Here is a 10767-nt window from a genome sequence, read left to right as displayed (position 1 = left end):
TTTCACGGAAGAGCTTACGGGTGAAGAGGGAAGGGCTAAGGTGCAGGACCCTTCAGACCCAGTCATCTTTCATTATCATGAGCGTCACGAAGCCAAAATCATTTAAGTGTGGGATAACAAGTTAGACAACAACTTAATTTATACAACATCAGAAGGATGTTTTTATACTCCTGTAGAGGACAGCGTGTAGAATATTGTGTCAATTACAATGCATTACAACGTAGTACTGATTCAAAGCACGTTAGACTCCCTGAAACCTGAGAACATTTCTCCATTTCTCTATGCTATTGAGCGATGTAAATCATTTCTTCTGTTACATTTAGCACACAGTCATACTTAATTGGTCATATGGAATAATAATCTGTAGAATCTGAACCACACATCCTGTACATGATTGTGATAGCATTCTTTTGTCACCACAATATGAACCTAAATATTTAATAAGATGAAGTCAACTCGAGATATGATGAATAAAAGGTAATATATATATATATATTTTTTTTTAAATAAACCTCTCAACAAATCGATGTAATGCCAAACCAGGAGTAGCTGATCACACTGGTGTACCCAGGCATGAGCGATGCAGAAACCAGTCTGAATGTTCAAGGTGACGCGGAGCCGTGTTGTGTTTTCAAGTCTCTTGCTTCGCCAGTCACAGATTAGGGGGGCAGTTTTCCTGCGACAGTGACTCCAAAGTGTTTTCCCCCGTGTCAGTAATAATGTTTTTTCTCTTTTCAAAAAATCACTGGTGCAGTATATTAGCCATAATTTATGTTTATCATCTCCTGTACCCTAGTTGACTTCAACAAACCGTTTAACACTTAAGCTGGTGCATATGGCCCCATAATAGCTATTCTGCTTGGAGGAGCACTTTAAAGAGTTTAAATCATTTCTTTGGGCAAACACTAATGAATTATGTCACCATAACCACAATCCAAAAGTGCTAGGTACCCAGTTGTAATTATCTAAGGACAGGAAAGAAGGCATCTGGGGGGCTAGGAGGAGGAGGCCTTTGAAGTGCACCTAACAGGATTCCTCTAGAAGATGGTGCGTCGGGTGATCGCACTGAATACGATGGGTTAGTGAAAGGAAAGGGGCTTGGGTTGATTTAAACAGACAAATGCAATATTCTGAATCTTAGGGTCCTACCCTTTCACCCCATCTATTAAGTCAAGTGTTTGTTTCTTAGAGCTCACCGCATCAGCATACAGTATACTGTGTCTGTTATGGTGAGGCATGAATGGAATCGACATACAACATGTCCTATTCGTATCCCTCCTCCCATCATTAGCCAATATTTACTCAGACAATTACGTATCTACACTGAGCATGGCTTATTGGCCTTTTCATTTCACAAAAACAGTGACAGTTCAAATAAAGCTTCTCACCCCTGCACAATTCAAATATTAAGGAAGTTCCAGAGAAGTCAAGTGAAAATCACTGTGGTTATATGAAAGGGAAATGCTATAGGTTGTTGAGTAATGATTCAGAGTATGATGTATTACCTTGTCCTGATTAAAAGTGTGCTAGCTCGTCCTCCCTTGGCTGGCTGGAAATAGTAGCTCATCTGTCAGGAGAGTAGAGATTAGCACCACAGAAACATTACAGTACAGTTGTAAAAAGCTACTACATCATTTTTGTCTTTTTCAAGTGTATGCGTTGATTCGTTTTCAGATTTAAATATTTGTTGCCTGGGATTTTTGGTCATAACTTCTGACTGGTTTTGTTAGTTTTATTTCTAAAGCATCAACATTTTGTGATTGTATCGCAATATAGCTTATATTTACTGTTTATTGCACTGATTTGATTTGTGAATTTGAAAAAGTCATGGTAATGTTGTGTTGTTGAATATTTTGGCACGGAGAGAGAAAAATATCAGCGGGTATAACTTCGTAAGGAAAGAAATTGAAAGGTCACATATTTATTTCCTAGCTAAAACACACACTATTTTACATACAGCATGTTTTTGAAGGACCAAAGACCATCATTGGTCCTTTGTCAAAACCTTACAGTCCACACAAACCAGCTTAAATATCCTCAGTAAGGCATCTTTTTAATGTGCAAAGCGGCCATCTTACAGAGGGTGTACAGGACGGATACATTTAATCTAAGCTTTAAATATTATTTTGGCAAATATATCAATGTTCCAAACACCGACATAGAAATTACAAGGGCTTGCAGTTTCTCACAATGATGTGAACTGACAGTAATCCCAGAAAAAAGAACACAAATTCATAGAATTTATTTTGAACTTGCCATTCAACATCTTCGATGTCTTTGGGTTATAATGTTGGCTAAACATTCAATAAAAAATTAAAGTTTCACATGCCAGATTTTAAATGTTTTTAATTGCATTTCAATTTGAAGATAGAAATGTAATATATATATATTTTATATTCAATCATTTTGTTCAGTTACTATAATGTAATACAATTTGTTCAATCCGGATCTATTAAATATATTCTATATATTTAATTTGACAAAACACCTTTATTCCTTGCTTTACTGATTCAGAAATAATTTCCCATTGTAACATTTCATGTAGAATTATCTTTCAAAACTCGCTAGAATCCCCTCAGTTTAGACAAGTGACATCAAATCATGCACATGAGCATCCCAGTGATCTGCAGTGCACGGCCCTGTCTGACTAGCTCAGTAGGCAACATCACCAAGCTCAGAGACAGGTGAGGAAGGTGCACTGGTAAGCTTCCACTTCCTGTAACAACAAGCGAAGGTGGCCTACTTTCTCTCCATGTCACGTCTGTCAGCGTACCGTCGATGTAATCTACAGATGGGGGGCAGAGCGCTTGTCTTGTCCCGAGTCTCGAATCGAGGGGGGGGGGGGGGGGGGGGGGGGGGGGCAGGAGTTTTAGATGCTTCCAGATAACCACGCAGTGAATGTGAAGCCTGCCTGTGTCAACGCCTCCAACATTAGATTACATCAGACCTCCACCTTTCTCACCCATCTCACCCACTCACTCAATGCACGGCTACCATGTAGCTCCGCCAGGCAGAGCTGGGAGCTGACAACATGAACACAGAGACAAGATGTGGTGTTTGGCCGGGACACAGCCAAGTGGGCAGGTATCAGTGCGTGACGGTAGCATTAGCGCTAATATTAAATGGGAGCAAAGAAACTGACATGCAAACAACCACCGACCTACATTACAAGAACAAAAGCCACAAGCCGCATTCTTCCGATATATGTTGTGCATTGTAATACCTTCATGTCCCTGTCGAGCCTTGCACATTTACACCGGATGTTGTGACCTTCTGGCAGTAAAACATGTCAGTTCATGGTTCTTCATTTATCTGTGTAACGTGTTGCCAATGCAGCAAATCTAAGGTATTAAAAGAGCCAGAACATTTGTGTCCAGGTGAGGACTGTGTCTGTATGTAACTTAAAACTGGCCACTAGGGGCAATGGTGAGAACCATTACATGTATCAGACTGGCACTGATGCTGAAAACAACGGTGGATGGATGGTTAAGCTGGCAAAAGGTTGGGAGCTGGAATCCTTAGAAATGATTCAAACTTTTACTTTTGATTTTTTTGCATATACATGCTGCCACTTCACATATGTTTTGTTTTAAGCTTCTCCCCAAACCTACACCCTTTCCCTAACCATCCAGGACTAATACCTAACCATAACCACGACGCTTAACCCTAAAACCTACCTCCCAACTCTCACCTTTTTTTGTTTCCTTTACATACAACTACACACCAATAGAAACTCACTCCGCCTGTAGAGGTTCATCTCCCCAGAGGACAAACGTTGAAATCCAACTTTCGCTGTGAGATGGCATTGATCCAACAGGGACCAGGGATGCCTGCATGAAAAAAGACTGTATTATCCCACTGCACTAATGCTAAGACACTGGCATGGATAGCTGACAAGGTGATGACACTCATCACATGAGGTTTAATTCGATACATTACGACTCCGCTGCAGGTGAATAAACCTCACAGAGAAAAGAAAAGAGGTGGCACACATTTTAGACACAGAATCATTCAGTCTTACATTCCTATAACATTCCTATAACATTCCTATAACATTCCTATAACATTACTGTCCATCCGCAGCGATCAACCTTGCACCTGAATCATACACTCGCTGCATGACACCTCAGTCAGTCTTTAGGTCTGTATTCTTCAAGTCCAATTATGGGATTGGACTGTGTGGAGGTATGGCAGAGCCTTGGGGACGGGTGTGTGTGTGTTCAATGGTGGGGGGGGGGCTGATAATGCTTGATCTGTGCCACAAGGCATTTACTGCTAGGGGAGAAGCGGGGTTGGGGGGACATTGTCTGCTGTGTCCATGTGTTATAGGATTGAGCTCAAGTTTCCTTTGTGTTGCCATTTTGTTGAGGGATTATGTTCTTTGAGAGAGTTGTGCAGGCAGGCAAGCAGGCAGGCTCACAGGGTGGAGGCGGAGAGGAAGGGGGGAGAGGCTGGGAGAGACGGGGGGATGTCTTTGTTTAGTGCAATGATCATGAACAAGACAGATAGCAGAGTGTGTGTGTGTGTTGTATGTGTGCAAGAGAGCGAGAGAGAGAGAGAGAGAGAGAGAGAGAGAGAGAGAGCAAAGCAAGATGTCAGGACATGTAACAATTTAAAATCAATTTGGCTCCTGAGAGGGAGTTGCTCTCCGCAAAGGAATTTCCCAAGAAGCTGTAAAGGACTTGTATTCTAAATAGATATCAATTACATAATCGCTTTTCTCTGCCACTGTGAAGTTAGTCACCCTGTGCAGAGTAATGTGCTCATACATTATGTTGTAGGCCTACTATTGGTGACATTTTCTTTCCCATTGATCAAATATAGTATAATATTCATGAGAACATACAAGGGTGGAAATGGCCCCTTTAATTTCTCTAGCATGATCTCGCCTCCATAATTGGCAATCAAGAGTTTTTATGTTAGTCAATGGCCCTTTTCAAGAGCATCAAAAACGTGATGTACGGGTAAACTGAGACTGACTGGACTGGACAAATAACATTTGTACTTATTCATGCTACAAGGTGATTTTCAGATCAGTCAGTCTACTTTAAAGTTGTCTGGAACATCGAACATGGCCTACTATGCTGAAACAACGTATGGCTTCCCCAAGCAGAGTGGAGACACTCTTTATATGGATGAAATATAATAAGAAGGTGAGGGGCACACATTGTGTCCTATAGGCATCAAAATATGGGCCCACCAAGAGTCAGTGAACTGCCATTCAGCCAAAGTAACACTTTCAGCCCCTAGACTGTCCATTCATATTAAAGCAATGGATGTGTTTTTTTCTATACCTTATGAGTTTCCCGTCATATTTCCAACTTGTTAAAACACCCCACGATACATTTGCATAGGATAACCAAGATATAGCAAATCATTTGCATGCCTGAATGTACACTTGAGTAACCGTAATTACACGTGACACCAATTACTCTGTTACTTTGTATTAAATTATAATGGAAAATTCCACTAGAGAATTGGAGCCTAATTGCATCTTAATTTGCATAATTTTGCATATTAATCACATCTCAGATGAATAATAAATTTTAGCAGATTTTTTAATTTATGCATAGATACAAAAACAAGTTGAAAAATAATTTGCAATAAAAAGGAAAACAGAAACTATTACTTAGAGCTTTTGCACTAATTTCTCTTATTACTGACAAAGTTAGAGACATCTTTATATATATTCATTTATTTTCTAGAATCAGTTGCAATTTTTTATAAATCTGTATTGTTTTCCTTGTTCACCACACCTGTGCTGATAAATGAGCATGTGGCCAGTTGCCAATAGGCCAATAATTCATGCCAAACCTGCAGTGTACATTGCATTGAAGTTGCTGTAAGTAAAGGAAACAACTATTGTTATATTGTTTTAAACTCACTAACCCTATAGGCTGCTGGGATCTTCAGGCACGTGGAATCTCTTTAATTTCATTCAGAAATGCAAACGAGGAAAAGTATGTTTTTGAAAACAACGATATGGAATAAGGGACTTAAGGGAATAACCAACTTCACTTAATATGGAAAAACAGATGGGTAAAGTTTCATCCAGATTCCAACGATCTATAAAAGAAATCCTGTTCTCCTCATGGATACCTGGCACCAGTGAAAAACGTCTGGGCCAATCAAGCTGATCACGTGTCACACTGATCAGCAGTATTTGTAGCAGACAAGGTCAACTTTCACAAGAAGCAATATCAGTGGTCACTCTGAATGTTTTAAAAGATAGACAGCATTTGTACTGTTTAATAATTGAAGGAGATTTGACTGTCAACACGTATTGGCATGTGTTTGTTCATTTGTGGACAACAGTGCCTTTCAGTGGCATGACAAGAGAAAGACTTTGTTGCTAAATAGAGCGCAGATCAGGTAGGAAAACACTTATGCTTCTGAGAACCACAAAATGACAGTTTTCCTAAATGTGTCCCATGCATTTGCTTAAAGAAATGGTTTAAAAAGTAAACATTATTTCCCCATTTTTTCCTGCTTTTAACTACCCAAGTAAAGAGAGTTACAGCCTTGCACAGAAAAACAAGCATACGTTTTCAGAAAACTCTCAACCACCCCTTAAACAATTCTTGAAAAAATAAGGTGAGAAAAGGGCTCTTCTCACACAAATAGACAAGTCTTGAGCAACACAACAACTTTCCACGGGCAAGCAACTCAACACAGTAGGGTACCTGTCTGATCTGAACACACGTGTTGGCCTAGGAGTTTTTAATGTTATCTTACATTAACGTTACAATGAAAAAACAAACATTAACATGGTTCCTGTTATTGATTTCTTGACCAGCAACATGAATGTTTGATTGGTGAAGTTAAGGACTGAAGAGGCAAAGATCTGTCTTACTAAACAGTGATCTGTGTCCGTACATGAAAAATACTTAATTCTCTTATAGAAATAGCAAATTGATTGCAATCAGTGAGGAATGTGAGCCGCAATACATTTTATTATTCTGTGCCATTCAACAACAGATGTACAAGCGTTTTAAACTGACATGGATAATTACTAGAATACATCTCAGAAAGGTTTCCATATCTGAACGCAATTTTAATAATCAAGTGCTGCACTAGCAATTATTGATCAATAACATTTGTTACATAACTCAAAGGGGTGGGGACCCACCAGGTGTCTCTCCCCGCTTGTTTTCACGCGTGGAAGTATTATCTCAAATTAGCATCGTTCGCCTAAATACTGGAAGAAAATAGAAATATCAAGCAAACGCAAATGCTTATGACCTATAATCACCAAGAACAGCGGGAATGTAATGATGTTTTGGTCTACTGATCAAATTTCAGCTTTTGAGACAATAATGGCGTGCACCTGTGTGGGAATTGCACGAAAAGTCGTCTGAAAACAAAGCTATTTGAACACAGTTGTGTTTTTACTCAACCATAACAGTGTTCCTCTTTCTCATGCACACACACACACACACATATAATAGGCTTAAGCTGTTTGAACTCTATCCATTGATTCTGGGGCATGTGTGACAGGAACCTCTAGTGGTTTTACAGGATACAAATAATGAAACGGAAGCCGTGGTGTTATATAGGCCAAAGACCTATATAACAAAATGTATGTTTTAAATCGTCTAAATTCTGAAAGCTTACTGTATATACGGTAGGCTACACCACTGAACTATAGACATTTAGTTCCCCCTACTGGAAACTGTAGGTACAGTAAAGGTTTTGCATTTCACCATAAGGATTATGGGTATATCATGACATATTTGCACAAGGTTGCCGGAAGAACCGGACAGAGGAGTGAATCTCTCCAGAGGGAATGTTCTACTACTGCATGAGCAGGCTGCCTCATTGCACCGGTTAGCATGTTTTGCTAGATGCTGCTTGCTATGGGGTCTGGAAACATACTTTATTTTACCTTTATTTTACCAGGAAAGTCATACTCGTTTTTATTTTACCTTTATTTTACCAGGCAAGTCAGTTAGGAACAAATTTGTATTTACAACGATGGCCTGGCAGGAGGAAAAAAAAGGCCTCCTGTAGGGATTAAATTAAAAGTACAGACGACACAGACAAATAACATAGAACATATTACTAACATGCGAGAAACCAAGCACACATAAAAACACCAATAAACTACAAAACAACAATCAGGAAACATTAAAAGTAGCCCATAAGAAACAACACTAAACTATGAAGCAACTATCAGGAAACATTAAAAATAGCACATTAGAAACAACACTAAACTATGAAGCAACTATCAGGAAACATTAAAAATAGCACATTAGAAACAACACTAAACTATGAAGCAACTATCAGGAAACATTAAAAATAGCACATTAGAAACAACACTAAACTATGAAGCAACTATCAGGAAACATTATAAATAGCACATAAGTAACAACAATAAACTATGAAGCAGCTATCAAGAAGCATCAAAAAGTAACACATTAGAAACAACAAGAAACTACGAAGCAACTATCAGGAAACATTAAAAGTAGAACATTAGAAACAACATTAAAACTACAAAGAGAAATGCAGACAACAGAACATGACATCAGCAGATGATCTAAACATACATGATAAACAGCCCTGACAGCAGGCAGTATAAAAAACAACACACCAGAAGACTAATATATTTGGAGAAGAAAGACAGACATCTGGACAGGAGTACAATGAGCCACCATCACAGGAAGCAGTTACAGGTTTTGGTAAATTTGTTATGGCATTTGTTTTTGAATGTGGCAATGGGGACAGAAGTTGACAGTTTCGTTGTTTTTTGTAGTTGATTCCAATCAGAAGGTGCTGCAAACTGACCCCAGGACCCCCAGGACTGACCCCAGGATGTGTGTTCATAAACCTTTAGTGATGGATGTCACCTGGGAGAAACTAACTACAGACATTACAGCTCACTCTCCCATTGTCCTCTTGGCATCAGTGTATAGCCATCCAGGCCCACTGACGTAAATCCGGAATATTGTCCACAACTATCTGACTCAGGTCATTTCAACAGGGCCTCAATTAAAGGTGTGTCATTTGGCAAAGGTGCCAAGTAGGTAACCTGCAGATTCTCAGATGTTGTGGTACTTTCAAATCCTTTGTGAAATGCAGTTTTCCTGACACTGGAAGTCTTTAGGATGACTCTTAGTTGTTATGAATCCCCAAAACATAGAACTGATTGAAAGACATCTCATTAGATGATACTTATTCCGCCAGACGACACGTCCATTTGCTTTTTATATTAATCAAATTAGTGTGTTTCTGTAACTTTGTGTGCACAAGAGCGTGTGAGTAAATGTCAAAGTGTACCACTTGTTGTGTAATACTGTTGCAGTTTACACCATTTGTCTTTAGACATCTCTCCCTATTCCTGTTTCCTTTCTTCCTCTAAGCTGAAACCTGTTGCTTCCTTTTAATGACGTCATACTGTATGTCCACCACTGATGTTTCTGAGAACCCAGAAACTACACAAATCGTCATTACTAAGGAAGACGGTCCTCAGCTGATGGTGACAGCTGTCGATGAGTAAGCATTGCACTTCAAGGACAAATCCGTAAATGATTATACTTCGATTATACAAAATATGTTTACATATCAATGATGTACTGTGTCTCTACTAGTTCTTAATCTCCTAATTGATTTTTAGGGGTAAGCCAAGAGGTACTGTGGGAGAGTTGGTCGATGTTTGCTCGGAATTCTCCCTGTAGTTCGAACAAACAATAAGTAATGCAAACATTTACTCACTGACTCATTACTCATTGATTCATTAATATGTTTACCATGGCTAGAAATGATCTGCATGGAAGTGAATGGCGTATCATTGAAGCGGAAGCGTTCTGTATTTAGACGTTTTATATTGTACTTGTATAGAAGTCAACATGCTAGATTTCCCCTAGTTGATTCTAATAGTATTAACATAGTGTAATGACAGCAATTGTCATTACCGTGACAATGTAATTAATGTGTTATAACACAGTTCCAAAGTACTATCAAAAGTAAAACTGTAGGCGACCAAATCAACAGACAGCCTTAGTGGAGTAACTTTTGATTCGTTCTGAATCACTTACAGGATTTTCTCCAGGCACAATGAGAGGAAATAAATCCCACTGTGATCCATGGGGAAGGACCAAGCTTCTTCCATCCAGATCAGAAATCTGATTACGAATTGGACCACACACTGTGGTTGTCATACCTAATACCTATAGTTGGCCAGAATGTTACTCTCATTGTTCACGTCTTAAGATCTTTCCTAAAAGCCAGTCATAGTTGATACTTTCCCTCTTTCATTACAGATACACTGTTTTGCAGGGAGCCCTGTTGAGATGCAGGACTGTTGTAGTCAACTGAGTACACCCAAACCAAACTGAACCATTACAGACAAGGAAACTGTGAACATGTCATTCCCTACAATTGTATGCTGCAGTGCCCCCACCTCCCAGAAATACATTTTCAGCGCTATGCAATGTGAGGCATTTTTTCATTGGGGTGGAGTGAAAAATTTTGAATATATTTCTTCATGAAAATGTTGCTTTTCTACACACTAGAAACATTTGTGACATGCCTGATTGGAATTCTATAATAATTACTACGTTAGGCTGGACAACATTTTTATGTTATTAGCTTACATGGGGCTTATGCACCTTTATTATAATACTACTTAACTCACAATAACTGGTTTAGACCCCTACTGACTTCCCCAAAAAGTAATTAATAATAATAATAATATGTGGACCAATGTATCGTAACTTGTAGAGCATGTTGAAACTGCAGGGTTTTTGGGTTTGATTTCCACAAGAGGGC

Source organism: Esox lucius, chromosome 20 (genome assembly GCF_011004845.1).
Source record: "Esox lucius isolate fEsoLuc1 chromosome 20, fEsoLuc1.pri, whole genome shotgun sequence".
NCBI classification, from domain to species: Eukaryota; Metazoa; Chordata; class Actinopteri; order Esociformes; family Esocidae; genus Esox; species Esox lucius.
Note: the sequence above shows the minus strand (reverse complement) of the source record.